Source organism: Myotis yumanensis, unplaced genomic scaffold (assembly GCF_028538775.1).
Source record: "Myotis yumanensis isolate MYYU_CA2020_CCGP unplaced genomic scaffold, mMyoYum1.0.hap1 SCAF_4, whole genome shotgun sequence".
NCBI lineage: Eukaryota > Metazoa > Chordata > Mammalia > Chiroptera > Vespertilionidae > Myotis > Myotis yumanensis.
In genome coordinates, this window is record NW_027223755.1 from 91,558,102 (window position 1) to 91,571,829 (window position 13,728).

The 13,728-nt window shown below is 43.4% G+C and overlaps 1 protein-coding gene across 2 annotated transcripts in view; it reads right to left on the bottom strand.

Moving 5' to 3' along the window:
- SHISA9 (shisa family member 9) overlaps positions 1–13,728 on the bottom strand; it is a 286,934-nt gene that overhangs the window by 44,835 nt on the left and 228,371 nt on the right. The gene's annotated exons all lie outside the window — the stretch shown is intronic.

Genomic DNA, 13,728 nt, shown 5'->3' on the forward strand with positions numbered 1-13,728 from the left:
AGACGAAGTCCAAAGCCAGTGCTTTTGTCTCCATACTATCTGATTATTTATGACAAGTTCAGGACAGGAAAGGATAAAACAAGACATGTCCTGAAAACACTGGCCTTATTGGTTGACACACGTAAGTGTCTATAATGTTAAATCTTCTTTCCCATAATATTACTGTTTTTTAAAATGTCTTATTTATTGATGAGAGAGAGAGAGAGAGAGAGAGAGAGAAGGGAAGGGAAGGGAAGAGGAGAGGAGAGGAGAGGAGAGGAGAGGAGAGGAGAGAAGAGAAGAGAAGAGAAGAGAAAAGGAGATTGATCTGTTGCTCCACTTATGCATTGATTGATTGATTGATTCTTGTATATGCCCTGACTGGGGATCAAACCCACAACCTTGGCATATTGTGATGATGCTCTAACCAACTGAGCTATCTGGCCAGGGCAACATTACCATTAAAAAAATATATATATCCTAGCCCAATAAAAACAACCTAATCATTTATTTCTCTAGGCACTCTCAGACTGTTGAATAAACAAAATCCCTTCTAATTACAGGTTGAGCACATTTATTCATTGAATAACCTACTTACCAAATAATCACCATGTCCAATCCTAGGCCAGGCATCTTTCTGGGGACCAGGGAAAGAGAAAAAAATAAAACCCACCCTTGCCTTTGAGAAGCTCACAGTCCAATGTGGATAGCAGACAGGGAGACAACTTCCCTATAACATATGTGATATTAAAAGTAGGTACAGCCCTAGCCGGTTTGGCTCGGTGGATAGAGCATCGGCCTACGAACTGAAGGGTCCCAGGTTCGATTCAGGTCAAGGGCACATGCCCGGGTTACGGGCTCGATCCCCAGTGAGGGGCGTGCAGGAGGCAGCCAATCAATGATTCTCTCTTATCATTGATGTTCTTATCTCTCTCTCCCTCTTCCTTCCTCTCTGAAATCAATAAAAATATATATATATTTTTAAAAAGTAGGTACAGAGATCAGAGACAACCTCTCTTTCAAGACAGGGCATACCTCAGAGTCATCCCTCCTATACCAAATTTTTAAAAAATATTTTTAAAAATGCAAAATGAAGCCACAAGGAAATATCATGGCATATGTATAAGAATAGCAAAAACAAAATCAAAAAACACTGACAATGTTAAGTCCTGGTGAGGATGCGGAGCAACTAAAACTCTCACACGCCGCAGGAGGGATGCAAATGGTACAACCCCTTTGGAAAAACTATTTAGCAGTTTCTTAAAAAGTTGAACACATATTTATAATAGGACCAAACAATCCCACTCCTAGGTATTTAACCAAGAGAAATGAAAACTTATACTCACACAAAACCCTGCGTGCTATGTAAAGTGGATTCATTCATAGTCACCAAAAAACGGAGAACAAACGGAATGTCCTTCAGTTGCTGACTGACAAACAATCTGCGAACATCCATACAAGGGAATACCTCTCAGGAATGAAAAGGAACGGCCTATCAATACCCTCATTATGCTGAATGAAAGGAGGCAGACGCACAGTGCTAGATCCTATGTGATTCCATTTATGAAACGTTCTGGAAAAGGCAGAACTGGAGAGACAGAAAACAGGTCTGTGGTTGCTAGGGGTTTGCAGGAGGGGTTAACTACAAAGGGGCAGTCTTTGTAGAGAATTTGGGGGTGGACAGGGGGGATGAAACCACATGTGTCATTTGTGGTGGTGATTACATGACTCCATGCACTTGTCCAAACTCATACAACCGTTCACCAAGAAGAATGAATTTTACTGAATATAAATGTAAAGTAAATGTTTAGAAGTTTTCAAAATATGTAAAGACATGGCCCTGCTAAGAAACAATGCGTACTGCTGGCAGACCAGAAACTGTGAGGAATCTCTGAAACATGGGGTCCAAATGGGATTAGATTTAAAATGGAAACTGAGCCAGAGAGGAGAGCTGCAGAAGACAGATTCAAACATCCCAGAGGTGGCGGGCCCCGGAAAACGGAAGGGGTGAGGGTATTGCCAGGTTGTCAGTTTTGTGAGGCAGTGGAAGTAGCTGCTACATAAGTAGATCCCAAACCATCCTTCCTCTCCCCAAACTCTCCGCTTCTTCAAACTTTTGTGGCTTGAGGGGGTGGAGTCATAAACAACCCAACATGAAAAATTTCTTTCAACAGAGCTGTGGGAAGTGAATTTATCTTAAAAGTTAGATAGGAAGAAGACACCGTGAATATATCTATACTTTTTAATTGTTACTAGTAATCCTCACCAGAGGATATTTTTCCATTGATTTTTAGAGAGAGTTGGAAGGGAAGGGGAAAGATAGAGAGAGAGAACATCAATGCAAGAGAGACACATCAGTTGGTTGTCTCCTGCACTAGCCCCAACCAGGGCGGGGGATTGAGCCTGTAGCTGAGGTACATGCCTTTGAATCAAACCCGGGACCCTTCAGTCCGTGGGCCAACGTTCTATCCACTGAGCCAAACTGGCTAGGGCTATACTTCTTTGTGGGAGCCAAGAGGTAAAAGTGTAAAAGTATTAAAAAGAGTCTTCATTCATTCAACAAACACTTCAGGGACACTGTACATGTCTAGACCTACTCGCCCTTGGAGCTCTAAGTCATAGGTTCCTGGAAAATCTAAGTTAAGGAACTATGTTAGCCAGAGTCCTTTGCCTAACAGGCTCTTAGGAAAGTTTTCTAACTGACCAGCAACTCCCTCATATAATAAAGGTCGATATCCTGGGCCAACATCAACTCAAAGAAAGAAATCTAAACAAATATTTCAAGTCTTGTCCCACCCATTCCATCCTGCTCCCAACACAGTACTTTAACACACATCCTTCCGTCAGAAAGAAGTAGCAGAGGGAGGTGTGGGCTGTGACTGGTCCTCTTTACAGCAAAAGGACTCTATTCCCACCCAATGGCCTTGTCTCGTTCTTTAATTTTCCAATTAGGCCGTGACTTGTTGAATCTCAAAACTATTCATTCGCAGGAAGGAGAGAACTTGCACTTTCTCCAGCCCCACCTTCCTTCCCATCACTGGGCTGAGGCCAGGAGGCATGCTTATTTAACAGAGCAGTTCCTTCAATCACTTGAGAAAAAAAGGAGAGGCATTGTGGGTTTGCTTGAATGTGAATACTGGCTCTGCCTTTGAGTGGCTGTATGACTGTGTAAATTTCTTAACGTCTCCAATTCTTTGTTTCCTCGGCTATAAAACAGTGATAATCATGGTATCTCTCGTGTAATGATGTGAGGACAAAATAAGATAAAGCATGTAAAGATGTTTATGCCTAGCACCTGGTCAACACTCAATAGATACTAGGGAATTGTGATTGTCATGGAAATAACTGGCCACCCAAAGCCTTAAATGTCAACAAGTGAGAGAGGAACAAAGTTTGCTTCAATTTTCAGGCCACCTTATATTCAGTATCAGGCCTTTCTAGAATGGCTGATATTGTTACTGAATAGGGCAACAAAAATAATCAGCTGGCCTCTGAGGAACTGGACCTGGAATTAGACTAAGCGGGCTAATGTTCTACTGGAGACCACCTCACCTTCTTCTGCTCTCTGGGCAAATTGCTAGGTTCAAACATGGCTTCTCTCTAAGACCTCATTGACCGATAGCTGGAGGCTGGCTCCTCTCTTCCATGTTCCCAGGTCTCTGGCACAGACAGAGGCATGGGGGTGGAAAGTTGTCTGTGTTGCTGGGGACAGGAGGGCTCCCCCAGAATCTCAGAGCTAATGACTCTGCCAAGTGGTTAAATGCTGAGGGCTGTAAATGAGGCTCATCTGTCAGCCGTGGGTGGCACCAGCCCCATCTGCTGTGTCAGGAGCCCAGAGAGTGACTATATTACAATGCGTGAGGCCCTAGATCCACGGCAGAAGCCTCCTCAGGAGACTGTAGAACTGTGTACCTTGAAGACTCTTCCAGTCCCTTCAAAAATTTTACAGATGGGAAACAATTAAAAACAGAAAACCACCAAGACCTAAAGAGGAAGTAAGCTTGTCCATGGTCACTCAGCAAATGTATGTCAGTGTCAGATCAGTTGAGAGGCAAGTCTCCAGAATTCTACGTTACTTCTCTCTGCACACATACACCTGACTCAACCTACATCTAACCATGGCTGGAGAAGATTCTCTGAGAACTTGAGAATAAAACTCCCAGTTCTCTTCTCTATGCGCACATTGTCCTTCCGGTGCAAGCACCTCGTCCTCTCTCTATATTCTTTGAATAGACCTGACTGTTCATTCATTTATTCAATCTTTCATTCATTCATTCAATAGGTATTTTTGAGGTGCCTCTATGTGCAAAGTGTCATCCCAGGCATTGTGAAAATATCAATGAAAATATGGACCAAGTTCCTGCCTCATAATTTAGTAGGCAGGATGGATATTAGGCAAAAAGAAAATCCCATGAGTGGATATATACTTATAAATTATGTCCATTTTTTATAGAAAAAGTATTGAGCACTAGTTGTGCCTAATTTGTGTGTTCAGGGTATCATGAAGAGCTGACTGCCATGCCCCCCCCATGCCTCTTTTTATGAAGTGACCCTTCCTCACTGGGCAGGTGGCCATAGGACAGCCAGAGTCCCATGAAGAGTGTGCAGAAGAGAAACAGACAAAAAAAGAATCAAATTCCAGGAGTTTGATTTTCAAAACACAGCATTGATATGGATGGATGAGCATTTGCTAAGCTAGTTTTTGGTTTGGGGCCCAGAAGACATGAGGAACTCTGCGCTATAGGAGAGGGCAAAGTTAGATAAGAGAGCAACTGATTAGCTGTGGGTATGTATTCTCTGAGACAGGGATCTGTATGCTGCCCATGGTAGGAATGAAACGTAGATCTCCACAGCTCAGATCCCCAAGCACATCAGAGAGTTTGGCCCTGGATCAGAAAGAGTCCTAGCTGGTGGGCAGGGAGAAGAAAATTCAAAGAGAACCAGGCTTTCCCCATCAGCAAATGTGAAGGCTCCCTACCCTGGGTCCTCAAAGATCAAAGCGTGGCAAATGGCCTATAATTGGAATTCGGTGTCCTCCCAGCCTTGGAGTAACCACACAGATGAATAACACCAACTCAACATCATGGCTTAGCTATTGTCTCAACCAGAGATTAAAAACAGAAAGAAGAGGAGATGTGGGTGATTTGAGAGCTGCAGCCCTATAAGGCCATTATCTGTCTTGAGTTTCAGCCCACCCTACCACCCACTCCTCCATCTAAGGTTATAATATAACAATAAGCCTGCAATTATATTTTACTTGTTAAAAAAATAGTGTTGAGTCAAAAGCCAGCTTACAGATGTAACTGGCACCACCAGTTATGTAAGTGTGAGGGGCCCAAGCCTTGGACTAAATTCAGAAACCCTAGTGCGAGTCCATGCTCTTGGGTCTGTCTGTCTGGCTGACCTGGTCCAGGCCTCCCAGCAGCCTGGGCCCTGGCTGGAATAGAACAACCAGACCCAAGAGAGATAGTGGTTGAGGTCTGGACTCTGAAAGGAGACTCTGGAACTTGGACAGACCCTGGGGTCAGGACAAAGGGGCACAGCAGCAGGAATGGCATGGACCCTATGCTGAGGGACTGAAAAAGAGAATGAGCACCTTTTCAGGTGCAAGGATGGATGCCTCCCGTCAGCCAAGAACTAGACCAGAAGATGTATCCATCAGGAGAAGCCACTGTGCACACATAATCAAGGCCAGATGTAAGCCTCCTCTGAGTCTAGATGCGATCTTGGGGACAAAGGGGAAGGTCAAATGGATTGAGAAAGGAAATCTTAATTGACTGATGTGTTTAACATTAGGAAGAATAAGAACCTAAAATAGAGATTAAGCTAAATTATAAATATATGTATATATGTGTAAATATATATGTATATATGCATCTACTTATATACATATGTATATATTAAAATAGGTATATATTTATTTATATTTACATCTTAGCTTAATCTTTGTTTAATATAATCTTTATTCATTATATTACATATAATAGATTAATATATAATTTATTTATAAAATAAATAAATATATTTTTATATTTACATATGATTTCTATATTTTACATATATATATATATTTACATTTCAGAGAAAGAGAGAGTATACCTTGGTTTGAATCCTAGTTTTGTCACCTGATAGCTTCAACTAGTTGCTCTCTGTTACTTGGTTCTCCTATATGTGACATTCTAAATCACAGTGACTCTCACCCCACCCAACCTTGGAAGCATATGGGTGGGTGGAAGAGGCCATTTTTTTTATTGCAAACATGATAAAGGAGAGAAGGAGAGGCTATGGGCACTGTGAATCGAGGTTACTGAATGTGTGAGGTCCCACAAAGGGATTCATCACACCCAGTATGTGGACAGTGGCCCTGCTGAGAAACACTGGAAGTAATCCCAGGCCCCTTTAAGACTAGCTGGAGAATGACTTTTAACCAGCCCTGCCTCCCTTATGGGTCACATCTAACCCTCACCTTCTGCCTGAGTATATGCCCACCTTAGCACCCAGCACTGGGCATGTCCACCCAAATCACAGAACTTTGCAACCTCCAAAGAACTCTTCTCATCCAGCCTCTCATTCACTGCTTACAACATCTCTGGGATATAGGATGGGTCATCTCCCCCTTTAAAAGGGGAGAAGTGAAGCCCCAGAGCAAACACTCCACAGACAGATCTGGGACTGGAGCTCATATTATTTTACTGCACGTTCAACTCTCCTTTGAATTTGGATTGGGATCCTAATTATTAAATTGGGATCCTGATGTTAAATCCATAGATTCCTCATGTCCTGGTCTTGGTCTGTTACACAGGGTCAGGAAGTAACAGTTTGGAGCACAATGTGACTTTTCCCCACATGAGGAATCCTCCTTGCCCATCTCAGAGCTGCCTCCATCTTCTTGGCCCCTGTGGGAGCATGACCAGGAGACAGAACCTACAGCATCATCTTCACCTGAAACCAGCTTCTCCCTTCTATGCCTCCCTTTTCTGAGAAGAGGGCAACCACTCACCCACTATCCAAATCCCAGCCTCGGGCTTTCTCCTGGCACCGTCTCACCCCAGCCCCAATGACAGGCCAAACCCTATTCGTCTTTTTCGTTAACACTCCTCAAATATCACATCCCCAGTTCCAGTTCACGTTTCCTGTCCCGATTCAGGCCATCGCCAGCTCTCCTGGGACCACCGCTCAGGGAAGAGGAAAGGCGCTCAGGGGCTCACAACTCTTCAACCCACAGGAGATGCCCAAGCCCGTCCCAAGGATGGAGGGAAGCTCCCCTGGGCAGACTGCAGGGTCAGACTTTCGGGGGCAGGAGGCGGAGAAATGTCTGTGTTCTCAGAACCCAGCATGAGGCTGGGCCCAGGGAAAAGTCATTTGTTACTGGGTAAACAAACAGGAGGCTGGCAGTTGTCATAAGAGAAAGCCCCACAATAAAAAAAACAAAAACAAGCAGAAATTGATTTTGTATTTTACAAATGGATGCAAACCAGAGGCATAGAATAATAAACACGAAATTAGAAAGGACTTTGGAAATCATCTAGTCCAATCTCTCATTTTGTGGTGGAGGGGAGAGGTGGGAAACTGAGACCCAGGGTGAGGATAGCACATGTTTAAGGCCATACCATGAGCCACAACTCTCACTTTGCAGTCAGTGTGATGTTTCCCAGAATATCTTTTTCTCCCATTTCTTTTTCTAGTTAATATCTTCTCGCCCTTTAAGACTGAATACAGACATCGCCTCCTCCAGGAAGCCTTCCCTGAACTCCCAAGCTGAGTTAGGTGCTCTACTCCCTTTGCTCCAATAGCCTCTGGGCCTCCTCTGGCCTAGAATTTACTTATCAGACTCTATTGTAATTGCTGATTTTTGTTTGTTTGTTTTGTTTATCTTTTCCACTAGAGCACAGTTTCTTAATTTTTGCGCAATTGGCATCTTGGGCCAAGTCATTCTTTGTTGTGGGGGCTGCCCTGAGCATTGTGAAATGTTTCGTAGCATCCTTGGTCTGTATCCACTAGATGCCAGTCGCACAGCCCTCCCCCATAAAGTTGTGGCAACAAAGATGTCTCCAGGCATTGCCAAATGTCCCTGGGGTGATAGGGAGGGTGGGAGAGCAAAACAGCCCCCAGTTGATAACTGCTAATCTAGACTGAGATCTCTGAGGCCAGAAAGAGTGTCTTCTTGTCCTATATACTATATTATGCAGCACAGGGCCTCTGACACGGTCAACAAACTGAGTCTACACTTATGAATAATGTGTGTGTTGGGGGGGGGGGGGTGAGTGTGTGTATGCACACACACACTGCCCATGCCATTCCCACATGGTTTTCAAAATAATTTGTCAAAGGATACAAGACTGTTTTTTGTTCTGGGATGCATTCCACATTTCTGTGTGTTTATGTTGCATTGTTAAAGCAAAGGGAACAGAAAATGTTGGCACTAGCTAGTCCGAATTAACAACCCTTTGTTTCTGGATTGGGGTGTGTGTGTGTGTGTGTGTGTGTGTGTGTGTGTGTGTTCATCTCTTTTGACTGATAACAGTTCCCTTTTAAACAATTTCACTTGGAGAAGAAAATAAATGTTCAGTGAAACAAGAAAACCCTTCCCATAACAGAGACATTATCAGGTCATTAAAGCATCGTTACATATTGAGCTCCTAATGCATTGATCTCTTCTTGGGAGCACATGACAATCACAAGGAGGAATTTTTATGCCAGATGAACAGATTGGAAAGTAAGATATTATGAAATGTGCTCTTAACTGGAAGATAAGTAATTAGGTGACAAGCAAAATACATTATTTGGTGTTTCAAAATATTTCCACTTCATCACTAGTTAATTAAAATTCTGTGTCTTCTCTCATAGCCCACCAGGAATTTATAGCAAGATGATTTACCCAAATAAAACAAAAGAAATCATCAAGATAAGTGAATTGTGATTAAGTCATATGATTGTTTTTAACACTTTTCTAAGAGCCTAGGAGACAGGCAAAAACAGGCACTGGAAGGCTGAATGATTGCTGTTGGTGGGGAATGATGTTTCATTATTATTTCCCACAAAAAGGAACTGAGGGGCCATGGATGATGCCACAAGAGGGAAGAACAGTCCACACCATGATCAAGGAGACTGTGCATCTTTGAAGTGGCCCTGCATGTTGATTTGATGCCGTGACTAATGACTGGACTCAAATTACTCTGGGGAAGAGCAATCAGGGAGTTACTTGGTTTCAGGCAACCTTGTATTCCTAAAGCCACTTGTTTGTTTACATAAGGGCTGCTTAAGTACTTGGTGCCATAAAGATGCGCAGGAGTTATAATTAGGGAGCTGTCCAATCTCCTGGCCATCTCTGCAGAACCAAGTTCATACTCACTGATTGATCAATTTGAAAAGCAAATGATTTAATAAGAGCAATAAGCAAGGCAGAGTCCCTGGTTTTGTGGTTTTGTTTTTTAAATTAGCCTTGAGTCCCAAAAGTTAAAAGAAGCAAAATACATTCTTCGGCTAGCTGTTTTGTTTTGTTTTTTTCCTCACCAGGAATATTAGGTTGATAAAGGCAGAAGAAATGAGGTAAGGAGGGAAAGAGGGAGGAAAGAAGAGAGGAAGAGGAAGAGAGAGAGAGAAAGAGAGAGAGAGAGAGAGAGAGAGAGAGAGAGAGAGAGAGAAGGGGAGAGAAAGGAAGAAGGAAAGGAAGAAAGGAAGGAAGGAAAGAGGGAGGGAAGGAAATTTTCTTACGTACATACAGCATACCAAACACTAAGAGTAGCAGTTGAACTTGGATTACACTATATAATAAAAGGCTAATATGCAATTGCCCCCTCGACCGGGAATTCGACTGGGAGTTCAACTGGGAGTTTGACCAGGGGGTGGGGCTGGCCAACCACCCGAGGCCCCTCCCCCCGGCTGGGCTGGCCTGATCGGCCTCAATCAGGGTGCGCCAGCCGGCCCCCATCCATGCATGAATTTGTGCACCTGGCCTCTAGTTTCATATAACTAAACTAAAATGAGATGTAAATCTTATTATTAGTATAATTTAATACATGTGAAAAGGATTAGATAGAGAAAGCAATTCACTCAGCATCACATAGTTAATGTTGCATGTTTATGGTATGTATGTGTGTCTATGTGGACACATATTTGTAAAATGACCATGTCACCTCTTAAAACGCTCCAATGGTTTTCCATTCTCTAAGGATAAGATGATAGTCCTTAACCTGCATACACAGCCCCTGCCCACTCCCCAGCCTCAGGCCACTCTCCCTCACTCACATCCTTTCAGTTTCCCAAATGTCCTGTGTCTTTCTCTCCTAGGGCAGGACCTTTGCAAACACTTTCCTTTGCCCAAAACACCCCCATTCATCCACTCAGCCCTACCTAGTTAACCTCTCCCTTCCCACAGGTCAGCTTGAAGGGGAGCCTGACCTGACCCTCCCTGACATCAGCTGCCTCAGCATGTCATACCTCCCACGTGCATTACATCTATCCCACTTGCAATGTCACACCAGTCTCTGTGACTTATTGATTAATGTGCAGCCCCTCCATTACACTAGATGCATCTAAGTTCAGGGACTATTCCAATCACCACTGTATCCTCTGCATCTAGCCCAGCATATAGCACCCAGGGTGGCTCAATAGATATTTACCATAGGGATGAATCCATGAACAAATTAACATGTATTTTAAATGTCTATATTTTTAAGTACATGTGTAAAAATTCAGAATTAAATCATGATGCCAGCAGGAGATGCAGTGCAACCCAGGAAAGCCCCAAGAAAAGAGAGTGACTCAGGGTTGGAACATGGAGCATCAGTTTCCACCCAGAGGGATCATCCGTCATCATTAGTCTTGGGGGAGGCTAGAGACTATGCTACAAAGACTGCATTATTCTCTGACTTCTGGCCCAGGCTTCTCGTAATTGTTTTAGAAAGCCAAAGCCAGGAATCTGACAAAATGTTTTGTTTTTGTCTCTCCGTTAAAAATGATAGATAGGGTGCTTGTTGTGTCTCATAAATTCTTCAGCCAGAGTTGCGTTTTTCCATCCACATTTCACATTAAGGATTCCTTGTGAACATAAGTATAAGAGAAATTTAATGAGATTGTGATACTTTTTAAGCTCTATCTCTCTAATTAATACCCCAGAGGGGTAATTTTTTCTAACATAATGGCCTTTCAGTGTTAAAAGGGCTTAATATTATGGTAAAATATGTTAACTTTCTCGGCACTCTGACCCAACTGATAAAATGAAGAGAGCACATTTGTCTTCCCAGAGCTCTGCCACTGCAAATGGTGTTGTTCTCGGTATTTTCATAATGAACTAATCAACTCCGTATTCACTAATTGCATCTACATAGAAAACTGATTACCCTGGGAGAGGGCTGGACTGCAATTGACCTTCCAACCAGACTTGGGAGGGTTGCGGATCATGTGGCAACTTAAGACAGAGGAAATCACCCAAACCAGGGCAGGGTGCTTCTCTTCTCCGAGGTGTGAGTTCTCCCATGGAGTCCCCATGTGCAAGGAGTTGGAAACCAAAAGCTAGAAGCCACTTCCTCGTTGCTGGGTAGGGGCCATGTCTCAGGGGATGTCACTATCCTTATGAAGAAGATAAAAACAACTATAATGATGACAATCGCTCATTGAACCAAGTGTTCGTGTCAGACAGAATGCATGTATAATCTCCAATTCTCACGTCAACTCTACCAGGCAGATATGGATGCCACTGTTGCTGAGAAAGAAACTGACAGGTGAAGTGACTCACCCAAAGCCACACAGCTGGTCAGTGGCAAAAGTGGATGTACATCATGCCCCTCTAATTTCACATCCTGGGCTCTTAGCCTCTCAGGGGATGATGAAAAAATAGGAATCCAGGTGCTGATGAGATGTAGAGCAAACCCAAGATCTCTAGCTACTCCTAAGCTCTCACTGCTTCCTGGGCAGCTTTCTCCATGGCAACCTCTTCAAAGGCCCCCTCCTCCCTTTTCTGATATGGTACAGAGAAACAATGCTGTGCAGTTCACCACAGCTGGGAACGTAGGAAAACTACATTTCCCAGTCTCCTTTGCTGTAGACTGAGACATGTGATCAAATGTTGGCCACTGGAAGTTGCCAGAAGTGACTTAAGCCATTTCCAGGCCACTACTTTGGCCATATTGGAGGTCCTATGCTTGGATGGCATTGCTACAAGATGAAGGTGGGCTAGCCAATATGCAGCAGAGTTTGTGTAAATAAGAAATAGAGGTTTATTGTATTAAGCTACGGAGTTTCAAGGTCTATTTATCTCTGGTCCACAGCCTAGCCTCACCTAACTAGAAGATCCTCTCACAGAATAATCATTTGTCTTTATTCTGCATTCAATCGACAGACATTATTAAGCATCTCCTGTGTGCAAGGTACCAGAGATACAATGGTAATCAAGGCAGACATGGTCCTGGGTCTCTGTGATGCTTAATTTTATGTGTCAACTTGATGGGGCACGAGATGCCCAGATATTTGGTCAAACATTATCGGTGTGTCTGTGAGGGTGTTTCTGGGTGATATTAACATTTGAATTCATTGACTAAGTAAAGCAGATCGCCCTCCCCAATGTGGGTGGACCTCATCCAATCAACTGAAAACCTGAATAGAACAAAAGGCTGAGTAAGAGGGAACTTCGCCTACCAGATTACTTGAGCTGGGACATTGGAATTTTCCTATCTTTGGACTCAAGCTGAAAAATCAGCTCTTCTTGGGCTTCGAGAGTGCTGGCTTTTGAACAGGAACTTCTACCAGATGTAGATAGAGATAGGCATAGATATCGATGTAGATGTTGCTGTACATGTAGAAGTAGATGCATCTCCTATTGGTTCTGGTTCTCTGACTGATACAAAGAGTCTGGTAGAGGTAAAGAGGTAAGTAGACAAATGAACACACAAATTAAATAATTACAACTTATGGTACTCTCCATGAAGGAAACCAACCCTTTGCCTGGATTGAGTCTTATAGGAAGTCAAGAAAAGGCTCTCTGGGGAGATGACATTGTTTTGAAACGTAGGTTTTATTATTTTTCAGGTATGGCAAAGCCAACAGATCAGGAGATCAGGAAACAAACAATTACCATTGAAAAAATAACTTGTATTCTCCTCACAGATCCTGAGAGGAGGGCCATGCCACACCATGGGGGGCATAGGGGGATGTGCCAGGGTCAGTCAGGAGGCAGAGGGAGAAGCAAGGGGCAAACATGTGCAGGGCCTTTACTGTGGGTTCTGCAGGAAGGAATGGGAGAGGCGGGGTAGGCAGGCTGAGGTTACTCTGGATAATTTTGATGAGATCTGTGGCACAGGAGCTATTCCAGTTGTCTCTAGTACCTGGACCTGGGTGACTAAGGGAGAAGAGTAGTCCCTAGGGTGGTGGTATGGCTCTGGATTTGTTGGCTTGCATGTGAAAGGTATGCTTGAGGCAAGTCCTTTACCATCTCCAGGAAGAGGCTTACCCTGGGATGGGCAGTCCCACCAGGGTCCAGCAAGGCCTCAAGATGTCAAAGCAATCAAATACATAAACTAGAAAACATGGTTATTACACAGAAATGTGAGGTGGCCTGACTAAGAAGCCATCATCCACTGGAAGAGCAAGAATATATACTTAAAGCAAATAAAACAACATAGAAAATCTAGGGGATGAGACCGAGAAGAGGCCAGAAATGAAGGGAGTGGGCAATTGTGTCAACTGCTGCTAAGAAGCGCAGCAAAAGGAGAATGCAAAAGTATTGCCCTAATGAAAAAGAAATCTTAATAG